This window comes from Geotrypetes seraphini, chromosome 11 (assembly GCF_902459505.1).
Source record: "Geotrypetes seraphini chromosome 11, aGeoSer1.1, whole genome shotgun sequence".
NCBI lineage: Eukaryota > Metazoa > Chordata > Amphibia > Gymnophiona > Dermophiidae > Geotrypetes > Geotrypetes seraphini.
In genome coordinates this window covers 98,720,141-98,736,615 of record NC_047094.1, presented here as the reverse complement: position 1 = coordinate 98,736,615, position 16,475 = coordinate 98,720,141, and positions in this window count along the sequence as shown.

Genomic DNA, 16,475 nt, shown 5'->3' with positions numbered 1-16,475 from the left:
GTCCAAGGTACAGTTGCAAGTTTTTAGTTTGAGGCAGAGTTTAGAGACCTGCGATTCGGAGACGAGCTCAAAGACAGTCCAAGATCTGTCAGCTGGGATGGGGTTGGAGATAGGTAGTGTAGGGATGGAATCGGTGGGCACCAGGGAGTTGTAGGAGACTGTAGGCGGGAAGGAGCATCTTAGAGAAGTAACCTTTTCATAGAAGAATTTTGCTAGAACATCAGCTGACGGAGAAGAGGGGAGCAGGATGGAGTCGTTTTTAGAGGTTAAGGAGTGCCAGATGTTAAACAATGCACTATTCTGGTTGTTGGATCTGGAGATCTTGTCTCCATAGTAGTTCTTCTTAGCTTTTTTAAATATTGTTTTGTAGAGCTTAATATTGACCCTCCAGGTCTGTCTGTCTGTAGGGGAATTAGATTTTTTCCATTTGCGCTCCAAAGCTCGACATTTCTGCTTCAGTTCTCTGTGAAATGGAAGGTACCAGGGGGCCTTACGGGGGTAGGAGATGATTTTAGTGGATAATGGAGCAAGAGAGTGGTAGGTGGATTCAGAGAGGGCGATCCAGTTGTGCCAATTGGTTTCTGAATCTGCGGGCTTGGAAACGGAGGAGAGATGTTTAAAGAAATTGGTCCAGAACAAATCGCTCGTAATTTTTTTGCGGAAGGTAATGGAGTTGGGGGAACAGGATGGGGCCCCAAAATGCAACATGAAAATGGGGAGAGAGAAAGCCCCTAAGAAGTGGTCTGACCAAGGGACGTGTTCCCAACGAGCGTCATCGGCTGAAGTTTTGTAAGAGGTAAGATCGAGGAAACTGATGAAATCTAGTGTGTGCCCTTTTTCATGGGTTGGAGAGGGAGCAGGGGGGGAATACCTAGAGAGGAGAGGAAGTTGTTAAATTCAATCGCGTCCTTGCTGGTGATGTCGTCAAGGTGGAGATTAATATCCCCAATGATCAGTAATCTTTGAAATTTAAGGAAGGCGTTTGTTATGGTCTCGAGGACTAGATCAGAGGACTTGATCCAAGGGGTAGGTGGGCGGTATAGTAGCAAGATACCCAGTGGGTGAGGGTGGAGTTAATCATTGACTGAGGCTAGCATATATTCTAGTGAGGGGTGGCTGCCCTTTTCAAGACGCTGGATGTCAAAGAAAGATTTGTAGAGTAGTGCCAGGCCGTCTCCTTTTCGGTTAGGTCTGGGTGAGAAGAGGCCTTGGTAACCGTGGGAACAGAGTTCGTTTTGTGTAAATAGGTCGTCTTTAGCAATCCATGATTCTGTGATGCACAAGAATCCAGGGTCAAAATCATCAAGAAGGTCTTTCAGAATTTGGATCTTGTTGCATGCGGATCTGACATTGCAATAAAGTGTCGGGACTGGAGTGAGAGAGTCAGAGGCATGGATGAGGAGGTTAGCAGGGGGCAGAGGTTTTAAGGCCGCATGGTTGGCTTTTCGGGTTTTTTGTTTTTTTTTTAAAGGGTGACTTCTGCGTGTTAAAGCAGCTCCTGATTGGTGTAGCCCAACTTTACTACAGGGAGAGGGGGCTGGAGCAGACCGCGAGTGATTTTCTTCATCTGCCAGCACTCCAGCTGCCCTCTCCTGCCTCCCCTGCCTTTTGACAGGCAAAAATACCACATTTACAATTTTTTTAAATTCGCAGGGGTTCCTGGGACGGAACCCCCGTGAATTTTGGGGCAGTACTGTAAACTATATAAACTGCCTTGGTTGCTCGTACCACAGAAAGGCAGTGTATCAAATGCATTATCCTCAGCCTTACAAATCTGTTCAGAGAGCTGATGAGCAATACCCATTACCATGACTGATGGCACTTTGGACCACAGAAAGGAAGAACAAGGTAGATGAAATGTTGCACAAGGTATGTTTTACATTTTACAATTCCCCTTTTTATTTCTTCCCAACACCCCATGGTGACACAATCAAAGCTGTGTCTGTGGTTTACTGAGAATTCAAATTTACATATACCATGGTAAAAGAGGAAGTCCATCAGCTTTTGTTGGTGCTTAAAGAGAGACACATTTATGAGCAGAGGTTAAGAAAATGTGTTAAGGCCCATCTTGTGGTTATTTTTTTTATTTTTATTTTTTTTACTGCAGTTAAATACAAATGTAAATTCTGCATCAGAGGAGATTTATATGCTTTCTGGCACAGAATCCATGAGAAAGATATTATAATAAATTATTGGTTGCTGTTTTCAAAGGATGTTTTCCACAGATGCAGAATTCAAACTGGCAAATAAACATAGAAACATAAAAACATCATGATGGCAGATAAAGGCCAAATGGCCCATCCCCAACAACCATTATCCCTTTCTCTCTCTGAGAGATCCCACGTACCTATCCCAGGCCCCTTTGAATTCAGACGTCTCTGTCTCCACCACCTCTTCTGGGAGACTGTTCCACGCGTCTTCCACCCTTTCTGTAAAAAAAAGTATTTCCTTAGATTACTCCTGAGCCTATCACCTCTTAACTTCATCCTATGCCCTCTCATGGCAGAGTTTCCTTTCAAATGAAAGAGACTCGACTCATGCACATTTATATTACGTAGGTATTTAAACGTCTCTTATCATATCTCCCCTCTCCCGCCTTTCCTCCAAAGTATACAGATTGAGATCTTTAAGTCTGTTCCCAGATAGTTCTGTCATTCATTGTTTTTTTAGGTTTTATTTTATTTATTTGGTTTATGTGCAGGAGAAAAGAAACCTTTCCCCTAGATATTTAAACTCTGCAGGCAGTGTTGCTAAAAAATCTCCAACCGTGCTATTTAAACCTGTATCTGGAAATTCAATGCTAGGCCATACCTGGATACATTACTAGACATCGAGGTTAGGCCCAAAATTGGATTATCTTCCTTCCACTGTACTTCTGGACTTTGGAGTCTCCCTACAAATTGAGTTCTCCTCTAAGGTATTAGGAATACTTTTCGATTCTTCCCTTACCTTTAAGGATCATGTTTTTTCAGTTTACAAATGCTGAGGAAGGTCAGATCTCTTTTCCATCAACATCATTTTTCTGTCTTGGTCCAATCAATTATACTATCTCCGTTAGATTATTGTAACGCCATTTATCTCGGCATCACAAAGAACTGCCTTCAAAGACTACAATTGATTCAGAATACCGCTGCCAAGCTGATTTACGGAAAGAGTAAATTCGATCACATGACTCCTTTGCTTTTGAATCTCCATTGGCTCCCGGTTTATCTCAGAATCCAGTTTAAATGTTTATGTATTATTTTAAAAATTTTATATGGTATTTTTGTTATGCTTGTTCCTCTTCTATGGAATGTTTATAGATTTTCATATGCGAGAGGCTCTCATCGATTTAAACTTTCTCTCCCTTCTAGGGAAGGAATTCAAGGAGTTAAGAATTTTAGTATTTCTCTGGCTATAAATTTCCCCAATAATGGAATGAACTTCCTCTAATTTTGAAGTGTCCCTGCGCCTTCCAATCTTTTCGTAAATCTTTAAAAACTTTTTTATTCGCTAAACATTTTGAAAACTAAGGGCTCCTTTTACGAAGCTGCGTTAGCGGTTTAATGCGCGTAATAGCGTGCACTAATTTGCTGACCGCGCTAGACGCTACCGCCTCCTCTTGAGCAGGCGGTAGTTTTTTGGCTAGCACGGGGGTTAGCGCATGCTAAAAAGGTGCGTGCGATAGCCGCTGACACGGCTTCGGAAAAGCAGCCCCAATTCTCTTAAATTTTAGCTTATCTTTTAACTTATTGTTAACCGCGTCGAGCTTCCTTTGGTTGAAGACCCGGTCCATAAGGTTAAGTTTTTAGTTTTAGTTTAGGTCTATAATGACTGCTAGAAGTTGTGGAGATAGAGCTGATATTCAGCACCATTACCCAGATGACTGTAGGGTGACCCCCCCTCCCCAAATGCTCCAGGTTTTGAACTGGTGCCCTCCCCCATCACTAAGCTGACCTTTCTATTGTTTGTCATCCCCCCCCTCCAAACTAATCAGGAAAATGAACTGATGGCTGAGCTGAGGTATGTGCTGCCTCCTTTCCGAGTCGTGAGTTGAGAACGGTTCTTACACTTGGGGCTCCTTTTACAAAGGCATGCTAGCGGTTTAACGCGCGTAATACCGCCAGCTGCGCTAGCCACTGCCGCCTCCTCTTGAGCAGGCGGTAGTTTTTAGGCCAGCGCGGGGGTTAGCGCATGATGAAAGGTCGCGCGCGTTAACCCCATTAGCGCGGCTTAATAAAAGGAGCCCTTGATCAATATGGTGTGTGGGGGGGGGGGGGGGAAATGACCTCTTTTGGATGTGAAGCCACTTTGGGGGCCCTTTTACTAGGCTGTGCTATAAAGTGGCCTGCACTATGACTAGCATGTGGGTCTCCAGCGGGCAGAGGCCACTTTTGCTGTTGCTGTAAAATGGCTGCATTTCCTATTTCACCCACTAGTGGCCACGCACTATTTTCCCAATTAGCACATGGCCATTAGCATGGGAGCCCTTAACGACATCTATTTTCTAGACAGTAAGGGCTCCCACTAGAGCAGGGGTCTCAAAGTCCCTCCTTGAGGGCCGCAATCCAGTCGGGTTTTCAGGATTTCCCCAATGAATATGCATGAGATCTATGTGCATGCACTGCTTTCAATGCATAGTCATTGGGGAAATCCAGAAAACCCGACTGGATTGCGGCCCTCAAGGAGGGACTTTGAGATATCTGCACTAGAGAGTTGCACGGGGACAGAAATCCCACCCATCCCCTCCTATCCCCCGCCAGGAACCTCTCCGTCCCCACCAGGATCCTCTCCGTCCCCACCCGTCCCCGCCAGGATCCTCTCTGTCCCCAGCCATCCCCGCCAGGATCCTCGCCATCCCCGCCAGGATCCTCTCCGTCCCCACCTGTCCCCGCCAGGATCCTCTCTGTCCCCACCCATCCCCACCAGGATCCTCTCCGTCCCCACCCGTCCCTGTCAGGATCCTCTCCGTCCCCACCCATCCCCGCAAGGAATTACCTCCATCCCCGCCCGTCCCCATAAAAAGCAGTAATTACATCTGACAGGATCATCAATTCCACAGTTTCTTTTGTGTTTGTGCTGCTGTTTTCCTTGTGGAATCTCTTTGGTGGAACCCTTTTTTTGTTTTCTGTTCAGGTAATTAACTTATAAACCCCCTCTTTTACTAAGGCTGACGTGTCCATTATATTATATGGACGAACCCTGCTTCCAAAGCCTTCCATCCCCGTGGGAGTCCCGTTGGCTAGAGGGGGTCCCTGTGGGAGTCCCGTGGGCCAGAGGGGAGTCCTCGTGGGAGTGCCGTGGGTTAGGAGGGATTCCCGCGGGACCCCCAGGATTCCCGCGATCCCCGTTCCTGTGCAGACCTCTAGCTCCCACCCTAATTACAGTGTGTGGTAATCAGTTAGTGTGTGATGATGCAGCTGTGCTAACTAATTATCCCTGGGCATGCCTGCTGTTTTTCCTCCAAACATGCCCCCCCCCCCCAAATAATAAAAAGTAACACCAGTCTGAAAACTACCACAGGATACCTGGCACACGCCATGGTAGTGTTTTGTTAGTACGTGGTGAGCACATGCTAGTGCTTACAACAGCTTACTAAAAGGGCAGGGCCATAGCGGGCAGTGCTGTCACACAGGGTGCAAGGAAGGTGGGAGCTCCAAAAAAATGTGTCCTGTCCATTGCCTTCCCTGCTTGGTTGTGATGCAGTGGGCAGGATAGGAGCTCTAGGGGGCATGTTGCTTATTTTTGGCTCGGGATGGTCCTGTAAAAGGGTCCCTTGCATCCTGGTCAAAACAGAGGGATTAGGTCTCCTGTAAAAGCAAATGGATACACATTGTAAGCTCCTGGTTTTTGGGAGCGTGAGGGAATAGAGGTCAGACAGGAGAAGAGGCAAAAAGATCCTGTGATGTGTCCCCTCAGTATATTTTATCATTTTGTATGAGTGATCTGCACGGGGCAGGAGCACAGGAAGATCGCTCCTGCCTCGAGAGCCCGCTAGACCACCAGGTAAGGTCCAGGATGCAGCATTTCTTTTCTCCCCCCCAAAAAAAAAATCGCGAATAACTGAATCCATGGATACTGAAACCGCAGATTCAGAGGGAGAAGTGTATTTGCATTTTTAGATATGGACATTGCAAAGGAGCAGAAAATTTTACAAAAACAGCTGAAGGCCACCTTAACATTAGCTTGCTCGCCTAGCCTCTAGCCTTTTATTTTTGAAGTCATTTACTTGGGTAACTTCAATGTGTATAAACTGCCCTCATGTGCGCTTTGAGAGATAGTGTTTGTTTGTTTGTTTTTTGTTTTTTTTTTTGGGGGGGGGGTGTGTGTAATTTAAACAGGATAAAAAATAACATGCGTAGAGTATATTTTCAAATCTATGCTAGTTAATTTCCATATATATTTTACCCAGACACACAATGAAAGGACCAAGGCCTTCAGATATTTTTCTACTCATGCCAGTCTTCACAGAAAAAGTATCTATCTATACACACCTATTTATTAAGAAAATAGATCCTTTAATAGTAGTGAAAAACATCAGCGATGACAAGGCAAACAATAAATAAAGACTGCAGTGAATACAAATATTTTACAACTTTCAAAATGTAACACAACAAAGGTGCGCCGACATTTCAGGGCAGACAATTCGGCACAAGACTCTAGTGTGCGCCGAAAAGTGGGGGGGGGGTGTGAGGGGGAACCCCCCCACACACTTTACTTCATACTGTTCGCGCTGCCGTGAGGGGTGCACATTATACAGAAAACTTAACTTTTTCCTAAAAAAATCAGGAAAAAGTTAAGTTTCCTCTATAATGGAGGGTTCCACCCCCCCCAACCGCAGCGCAAACAGTATGAAGTACCCACACCCCCCGTTGGAGCTCTTTAAAAGTAACTTTTTCAGCAGCACGCTGGAGTCTTGTGCCGAATTGTCTGAGCTGAAATGTCGGCGCGTCTTTGTCCCGCACGCTTATGACTATGAACCAACAAACTGTAAACAATAGCACCATAATACAAACTGTGAACATAATTGTAACAATGTGAGGAGAAGACTGTGACGGTGGCCTTGCCATGAACAATCGGAGATAGACGAATCTGTTGCTGGAAAAAAGCAGTGGGAGGAGTTTGTGCAGAGGTAGAGGCCTGCATTTCTTTTTGCTGGTTGCTGTGGCTCTTGAGAGCTCTTGGTTGACCTGTGGGAGCATTTTGTGAAGGCAGGCACGTTGTGCTCAGGCCTGAGGCAAAGGACACACACATGGTGGGTGTTTGAAAGTTATAGAACAAAAGGAGAGGAAACCCCTCCCCCCCCTCCACAACTGGAGAAACCTTTGGTTATGCTGAAATTGTAGTTTTTACATAATATAACTTTATTCTTCTATACCGCCCTAATCAAACAATTTCTAGGCGGTTTTAAGCATTTGGGGAGGCTCTAAATTTTTGTGAGAAGTAGTACTAAATCAGAAGTCAAGGACAGGCCTCAACGACGGGAGAAGAACACACAACGGTGGAGTCATGAGGATGAGATGTCAAGTGATCAGCCAGGGATGTATAGTTCAAAAGTCACTTTATTGATAGATATGTCCTTGTGGCATAGCTATCAATAAAGTGACTTTTGAACTATACACCCCTGGCTGATCACTTGACATCTCATCCTCACTTCTCAAAACCGCACCATTTCTCACAGAAATATAGAGCCTTTCAAAATGCTTAAAAACAGCATATATATATATATATATATCTCCTATATAATAAAACGCTAGCCGCGCATGCGCACTCAGACCTGCGTGATCTGTAATCCCTGATCCGTAGGTCCGTGGCCAGAGTGCGTATGCGGCGGCTACACAAAGCGGGAGAAACAGACTCAGGATGGGAGGATGCGCCGCAGCAAAGTGCTGCAAAAGTACTGCAGGGGAAGAGACACATAGAAGACACATAGATACATATTGCTTCTACACAAACCTCCCTCCAGCGTTGGCAGTTGCAGCACGTTAAACAGGCTGCTTCGCGACTTTCTCCTGCAGTTGAGTCCCTCTGCCGTGTCACTAATGATGTCATCAATGACGCGACAGATAGACTCAACGGCAGACGAAAGCAGCGAACCAGCCTGTTTAGCGTGCTGCGGCTGCCAACGCTGGAGGGAGGTTTGCTATTAAAGTCATCTCGCCGGGAGAGTCACAAAGTCAGCGGGGGTTGGGCTGGGAGGGGAGAGAACCGTCTGCCTCGGGTGCTTCAGGCAGCAGCAGCATTTACAATTCGCTGCTGTTGTGGCTTCAGGCCTTCCTCTCTAGCCGGTCCTGCCTACTTCATGAACATAGGACCCGCCAGAGAGGAATACCTGAAGCCAGCAACAGCAATGAATTGTGAATGCTGCTGTTGCCCGATGAAGTAGTTGAAGGAGGAAAGTGAGCACAGGGGAGAGTGGCTTGGAGAAAAGAACAGATGGCAGGGCATGGAGGGAAGGAGGAAGGTATGCCAGACCAAGGGAAAAGGAAAGAGGAGATGGAGAGAGGCCATATGGGACAGAGAGAGAGGGGGCGCACACTAGATGGAAAGAGAAGAGAGGGCAGTGAATGGAAGGGGCAACATAGAGGGTGAACAGTATTCTAGCACCCATTAATGTAACGGGCTTAATGACTAGTATATATGTATATATATAAAAACTTGATTTCAATATACTGTATATGTGTATCAGACTCAAGCCTGAATTGGTTAATGTTGTCCCTGACACAGGAGCTACGGTGCCAAAACATGTTGGATGGTTTTTGAATTCAGTTGGAAATCTGCATATATGCACCTGGGACCACTTTTGCTTGGTACTAATAAAAACACAGTTTGAAACCTATATACTGTATCTTCTTTTCTTTTTTTTTTGCTGGGTGTTTGAAAGTGCCACGCTCATGGTGTACCGTGGGCATTGCTTGAAATCTGGCTTTGCTGATTTATCTTTGTCAGTTTTTGGAGTCTTTGTCCTTGGTTTGTCATCTGCCATTATGAAAATGTAGAAAGAATTCAGGAAAGGAACGGGACAGGTGGACAGGTTGTGAGCGGATGAAAAAGACTGATGAAGGTGGCTGAGAGTTGGTTATGTGCTCAGAAAGAGTCTTCCAGATCTTCCTGAGCTCTAAGGAGCAGATCTGAGCAGGCAACCCCCCATTCCATGATATCACTTACATGTGGTTGTCTCATCCTACTTGTCCACAGAGAAACATTTTTACAATCTTCAAACTGTAGCACAACAAACTATAATCAATGACCACAGTACTGAAAACTATGAACATAACTGCAACAATGTAAACATATAACTTTTCATACAGTACAAGATAAAGCAAAGAATGGGTGTCAGGTCAAAAGCGTGCTGGGACAAAGGCGCACCCAGACAATTGAGCGCAGCGCGGAGGTGTGCGCCGCTCAAAATTCCGGTTTAAGGGCTCCGACGGAGGGGCGTGGGGGGAGAACCCCCCCACTTTACTTAATAGACATTGCACCGCATTATGGGGGCGTTGTGGGGGGCTTGGGGGGTTGTAACCCCCCACATTTTACTGAAAACTTCACTTTTTCCCTGTTTTTAGGGAAAAAGTTAAGTTTACAGTAAAATGTGGAGGGTTACAACCCCCCAAACCCCGCATAACGCCGGCGCGATATCTATTAAGTAAAGTGGGGGGGTTCCCCAACAAAACCCCCCGTCGGAGCCCCTAAAAACTGTAATTTTCTTTGGCGCGCGCCTCTGTCTTGCGCTCGGTTGTTGGCGCGCGCCTTTGTCTTTTGCGCCGTTGTCTATGAACCATAAGCTGTAACTTTACATATTTTGAAAATTAGGAACAAGCTCCATGACTACTGAAATTATGGTTCATAGACAACCCCGCGAAAGACAAAGGCACGCGCCGACAACTGAGCGCAAGATGGAGGCGCGCGCCGAAGAAAATTACAGTTTTTAGGGGCTCCGACGGGGGTTTTTGTTGGGGAGCCCCCCCAGTTTACTTAATAGAGATCGCGCCAGCGTTGTGGGGGGTTTGGGGGGTTGTAACCCTCCACATTTTTACTGTAAACTTAACTTTTTCCCTAAAAACAGGGAAAAAGTGATGTTTTCAGTAAAATGTGGGGGGTTACAACCCCCCAAACCCCCCACAACGCGGTGCGATCTCTATGAAGTAAAATGGGGGGGTTCCCCCCCATGCCCCCCTGTCAGAGCCCTAAAAACAGTAATTTTATGCGGCGCGCGCCTCCACGCTGCGCTCAATTGTCTGTGCGCGCCTTTGTCCCAGCGCGCTTTTGACCTGACACCGAAATTATATCAAGCTGGATAAGGTAATGGCGGAATAAAAATCACTAATGTAATGTAATAATTTGAAAATCGACCCCCCCCCCCCTTCGGCCCAGAAATTGTATTTCCTGTTTCTGAACTTTTTCACTTTTCTTCTACACTCTGTCTCTCCTTGATTCTCTGCTTTGTAGACAAACGTGAGCAGAAGTACCAACATCTTTTGAGGTGACTTGATACACATGCAACAAGGTACAGAGGCTGTCATTTCCTTCTTTCATTGATTTGCATAGGGGGATGTCAAAGTGTCTTCCTGACTTAGCAGTGCATTCTGAGAGACCAGAACCAGAGGTAGCATATCCTCCATCAGAGCTAGAGAATTACACAACCATGTCTAGGTGCTTCTCATAGGATGCTTCCTGTGTCCTGCATGAAAAAGAAGTAAAACTGTGTTTTGCCTGCTAGAGAATCAAATTAGTTAGGCTGGTCGGGTAAATGCTGCTGGTCTAAATAAAAGGTATGTAAAAAAAAAAAAAAAAAAATACAAAGCAAAAGAGGAAATGCACTGCAGTGGTTTAGAGAGGCCTTAAGGAACATGCTTCTCCTCTTTGCTTATTTCTGTACTAGTCTTTAAGCCCGTTACATTAACGGGTGCTAGAATAAATGTGTCTGTCTCTTTGTCTCCTTAGCCGCTGTCTGTCTTTCTTTCTCTCTCTCTCTCTCTCTCCTTGGCCGCTGTCTTTTTTTCTTTGTCTCTCTCTCTTTTGCTGCTGTCTGTCTGTCTCTCTGGCCCCCTGTCTGTCAGTAATTCTTTCTGTCTGTCTCTCCCTGGACCCCGGTCTCTCTTTCTTTCTCGCTCCTTGGCCGCTGTCTGTTTTTCTCTCTGGCCCCCTGTCTGTTTGTCATTCTTTCTTTCTGTCTGTCTCTCTCCCTGGCCCCTTGTCTGTCTTTCTTTCTGTCTATCTCTCCGTCTCTCTCCCTGGCCCCTGCCTATCTCTCTCTGGCCTCCCCGAGCAAACCAAGATTGCTGCTTGCCCCCCAGCACACCCCTCCCCCAAAGCAGCCCCTTTTCCCTCTCCCCCTCCACTTCCCTGTGCAGCAGTAGCAGTCGGACGCCTCGCAGCACCTCGGACACCCTCTTGCCATTGCTCTCGCCACCGCTCAAACAACTGCACACGCCGCACATCTAACACAGCCAGAGTCACAAATCACGCTGTCAGGGATCATGCCGTTGTAAGTGTGCATGCACACTTAGGGTTTTATTATAGGAGATACTTGGGGGGGGGGGGGCTACACTACTGGTGATGGAATAATGAACATTTCTGTAATTTAGGAAGCTGATGTGTACAATAAATAATGCTTGTTATGAATGAGAAAATCAGGGGAGACATGTTGAGAGCCTTTGTACTGTTTCCTGAAAAAAAAATGCAACAAGTAAAACGGAACTAGAGCACCTAAAATTTACTAATACTGCTTATCATTTCTATGAGTCCTATATGGGCTTTAGTGCATTGCTGTGGGAGAATTGCTACCACAGTTTTGTAAAAGGGGTCCTTAATTAGCAATGGTCACGAAAGGTCATGAGTGGTGTTCCGCAGGGCTCGGTGCTCGGGCCGCTGCTTTTTAACGTATTCATAAATGATCTAGAAACAGGGACGAAGTGTGAGATAATAAAATTTGCAGACGACATCAAACTATTTAGTGGAGCTCGGACAAAGGAGGACTGCGAAGAATTGCAAAGAGACTTGGACAAACTAGGGGAATGGGCAGAGAGATGGCAGATGAAATTCAATGTTGAGAAATGTAAAGTATTGCATGTGGGAAGCAAAAACCTGAGGTATAATTATGCGATGGGAGGGATGTTATTGAATGAGAGTACCCAAGAAAGGGACTTGGGGGTGATGGTGGACATGAAGACAGCACAGTGCGCAGCGGCTGCAAAGAGAGCGAATAGAATGCTAGGTATAATCAAGAAGGGTATTACAACCAGAACGAAAGAAGTTATCCTGCCGCTGTATCGGGCAATGGTGCGTCCACATCTTGAGTACTGCATCCAGTATTGGTCACCGTACCTTAAGAAGGATATGGCATTACTCGAGAGAGTTCAGAGGAGAGCGACAAGACTGATTAAGGGGATGGAAAGCCTTTCATATGCTGAGAGATTGGATAAACTGGGACTCTTTTCCCTGGAAAAGAGAAGATTAAGAGGGGATATGATAGAGACTTACAAGATCATGAAGGGCATAGAGAGAGTAGAGAGGGACAGATTCTTCAAACTTTCAGAAAATAAAAAAACAAGAGGGCATTCGGAAAAGTTGAAAGGGGCAGATTCAAAACAAATGCTAGGAAGTTCTTCTTTACACAACGTGTGGTGGACACTTGGAATGCAATTCCAGAGGACGTTATAGGGCAGAGTACGGTACTGGGGTTTAAGAAAGGATTGGACAAATTCCTGCTGGAAAAGGGGATAGAGGGGTATAGATAGAAATTTACTGCACAGGTCCTGGACCTGTTGGGCCGCCGCGTGAGCGGACTGCTGGGCGCGATGGACCTCAGGTCTGACCCAGCGGAGGCATTTCTTATGTTCTTATAATCCTTTTCCAGAACACCTGAGATGGGAGCCAAAGAAGATTAATTATGGCAACATATGAGCCACTACAGCTTCTTACTGTTTGCTTATTTACTGAGTGATAAAAATGACCAGAGGGGTAATAGCAGCACCTTACCAGAGGCTCCTTTTATCAAGGCGCGCTAGCAGAGTTAACGCACGCGACTTTTCATCACGCGTTAACCCCTGTGCTGGCCTAAAAAGTACTGACTGCTCAAGAGGAGGTGGTGATGGCTAGCGTTGCCGGCGGTTTAGCGCACGTAAAAACCGCCAACGCGTCTTTGTAAAAGGAGGCTCCCCAAGTGAACCGCATAGGGCATAAATATGGAGGGGTGCAAAAATTGTTCCCAGCCTACTGTCTCCTCGTTTGTAGTGGTAAAGTGGGAAGGGTGCAGGGTGTCAATGCCCAAGTTGCAACTGTTCCTTGTTATGGTCCCCTAGGTCAGTGTTTTTCAACCGCTGTTCCGCGGCACACTAGTGTGCCGCGAGATGTTGCCTGGTGTGCCGTACGGTCAGGGCCGCCATCAGGGCAGTACCACCAGTCTAGGGAGAGGGGCGGTCCGCCCCACGTGGACAGGAGAGAGCTGAACGGGGGACCCGCAGAGTTCAATACATCTCGAGCCGCGAGGCTCGTCTTCTGTTCCTGCCTGCCCTGCAGCTAACATATAGCCGATCGCAAGCGTTCCCCGATGTCAGCGCTGACGTCGGAGGGAGGGCTTAAGCAAAGCCTGCCCTCTGACGTCAGCGCTGACGTCGGAGAATACTTCCGTTCGGCTATTTGTGTGCGGCAGCGCAGGCAGGAAGCAGAAGACAAGCCTCGCGGCTTGAGCTTCGTTTTGCTGAGAAAGTTGCAAAGGTGGGCTGGGAGGCAAACACGAAACACAAAAGGGGGGAGGGAGTGCGTTTTGGACACAAGGCATGAACTTGGGAGAGAGGAAGGGAGGGAAAGAGATGCTGAGGTGGGGGAGGGAATGGGTTTTTGGACACAGAAGAAATGGACTTGGGAGAGAGGAAGGGAGGGAAAGAGATGCTGAGGTGGGGGAGGGAATGAGTGTTTGGACACAGAAGGCATGGACTTTGGAGAGAGGAAGGGAGGGAAAGAGATGGTTGTGTACACGGGGAATAGAAGAAAGGAGAATTTTTGATCATAGGGAGGGAGTGAGGTACAGATAGTGGCATACCAGGGTGGGGGGAGGGCGGTCTGCCCCACCCCGGGTTTACGTCCCAAGGGGGTGCACAGCTGGCCACCCTCCAGTGTTGTCCCTAGGCCGGCAAACTGCGGCTCTTTAGCAACTTGAGTGCCACCGCCGCCAACGGTGTTGTTGGCGGTGGCAGCATTATAAAATACTTTCTTTGTGTTTATTTGATTCCTATTCAAGAGAATTACTTTATATATAGTCAATATAGGCACAGAGTTAAATTTTTTAACATTTTCTAATGGTGGTGTGCCTCGTGATTTTTTTCATGAAACAAGTGTGCCTTTGCCCAAAAAAGGTTGAAAAACACTGCCCTAGGTCATGGTGTTAGTCTGTTGTACAATGGAGAATCTAGTTGCAACTTACAGACCAGTGTTTCTTAAACTGTTTTTTTTTTTTTTTAAAGCTTCGGCACACTAAAGGGTCCTTTTATCAAGCTGCGGTAGGGGGTTTAACGCGTGTAATACTGCGTGTTAAACCGCCTGCTATGCTAATGCCTGCATTGAGCAGGCGTTAGTTTTATAGCTGGCCATGGGGGTTAGTGCGTGATGAAATATCCAACATGCTAACCCCTCTAGTGCGGCTTGATAAAAGGACCCCTAAATGAAGCAAATGTTTTTCGTGGCACATTAAAATTGAAACTATAAAATGGCAAAACCAATAAAAAATTAAATCCGAGTGTTATTTATTTAAAGTTCTTTAAGCTATGTATATGTAGGTAATTGTAACAATGGTGAAACTAAAGTAGATAGAATAGAATTGCTAATCAATGTGATGGATGTACTTGTTTTTACACAGAAACATAGTAGATGACGGCAGATAAAGACCCGAATCCAGTCTGCTCTTCCTGATACAATTTAAATTTTTTCTTCTTGGCTATTTCTGGGCAAGAATCCAAATCTCTACCCGGTACTGTGTTTGGGTTCCAACTGCCGAAATCTACGTCAAAACCTACTCCATCCCATCTAAACCCTCCCAGGCCATCCTCCCCCAAATGGCCATATACAGACACAGACCGTTCCAAGTCTGCCCAGTACTGGCCTTAGTTCAATATTTAATATTATTTTCTGATTCTAGATCCTCTGTGTTCATCCCACGCTTCTTTGAACTCCGTCACCGTTTTCCTCTCCACCATCTCTCTCGGGAGCGCATTCCAGGCATCCACCACCCTCTCCATAAAGTAGAATTTCCTAACATTGCTCTTGAATCTACCACCTCTCAACCTCAAATTATGTCCTCTGATTTTACCATTTTCCTTTATCTGCCGTCATTTACTATGTTACTGGTTGCTGGTGAACATACACCTCCCGTTTTAATATTGGCTTGATAGGTTTGATAATTAAAGAGAAGGTCTATGGTACTTTGCATTAAGGTGGTCTGCCAGGCAGCAATGGAATGTAGTGGCTGTGTTGTGTGCACCCTCGTCTCTTGCACTTCCCTGAATTGCACTGTTGCTTGTAGAATCAAAATCAGTATTTAAAATTACATTTGTAAGCCTAAAATCGTGTGGTGGCTCCTGGAGCTTTCTCATGTCCACTTTGCGGCCTTTTGCATGGAAAAGGTTGGAGACCTCCGATATAGACTAAGAGCTGCATTTATTAAGCTGCAGTAAAGCATGACTAGTGCATGCTTACCGCAGCTTAAAATGATTTACCACATGATGCACAGAGACATACCACTGTAAATTCCAAATGTGCATGCACAAACCATGCATTAAAAATATTTTTTCAATTTTTCTGGGAGGAGGTATGTCTGGGACAGAGAATGGGTGTTTCATTTTTGAGGTAATCACTTAGTGGATCTACATTGCAATGCACTGATTAGCACAGGAGTGCAGGATTAGTGCATGAGCCCTTATTGTCTATAAAATGGATGGCAGTAAAGGCTCATGCAGTAATGACATCAAAATTTATCTCTTTTACAAATTTCTCTGACTCCATTACTGCCATGATGTACTTCTAAAACACTTCCAGGAAAAATTTGATTAATTGTACCATGTTAATGTAATTTTGAAAGTTTTTTGTAATATCGCTGTCTGTAGCATGCCCGATTGAGAGAAAAATATTTTGATTCGATTTGATTCACCCTGTTGAATCGATTTTTCGATTCGATTCACTGTTAATGACACAGCTTTTTAAGTTTAAACATTTTATTTAACCAAGGCAATATCATATCAAAAATTCCCAGCTTCCATCCCCAGCCCCCCAGACTCACCAGCCCCCCTGCCGATTCCCAGCTTCTCCATGGACAAGCAGTCTAAGTCAACCACACTTTGGTGACGTCATCCGATGCTCCCGATTCGGATTTGCTCTCCTAGAGCTCAGAGTATGGCTTTTGGGAAAGAAGCCCTCTCTGAGCATGTGCAGGTTTCCCTATATAAGGGCGTGCTAGCCCCTGTGATCCCCAGTTTATATTATCCGCCCTGCCCAACGGTCGG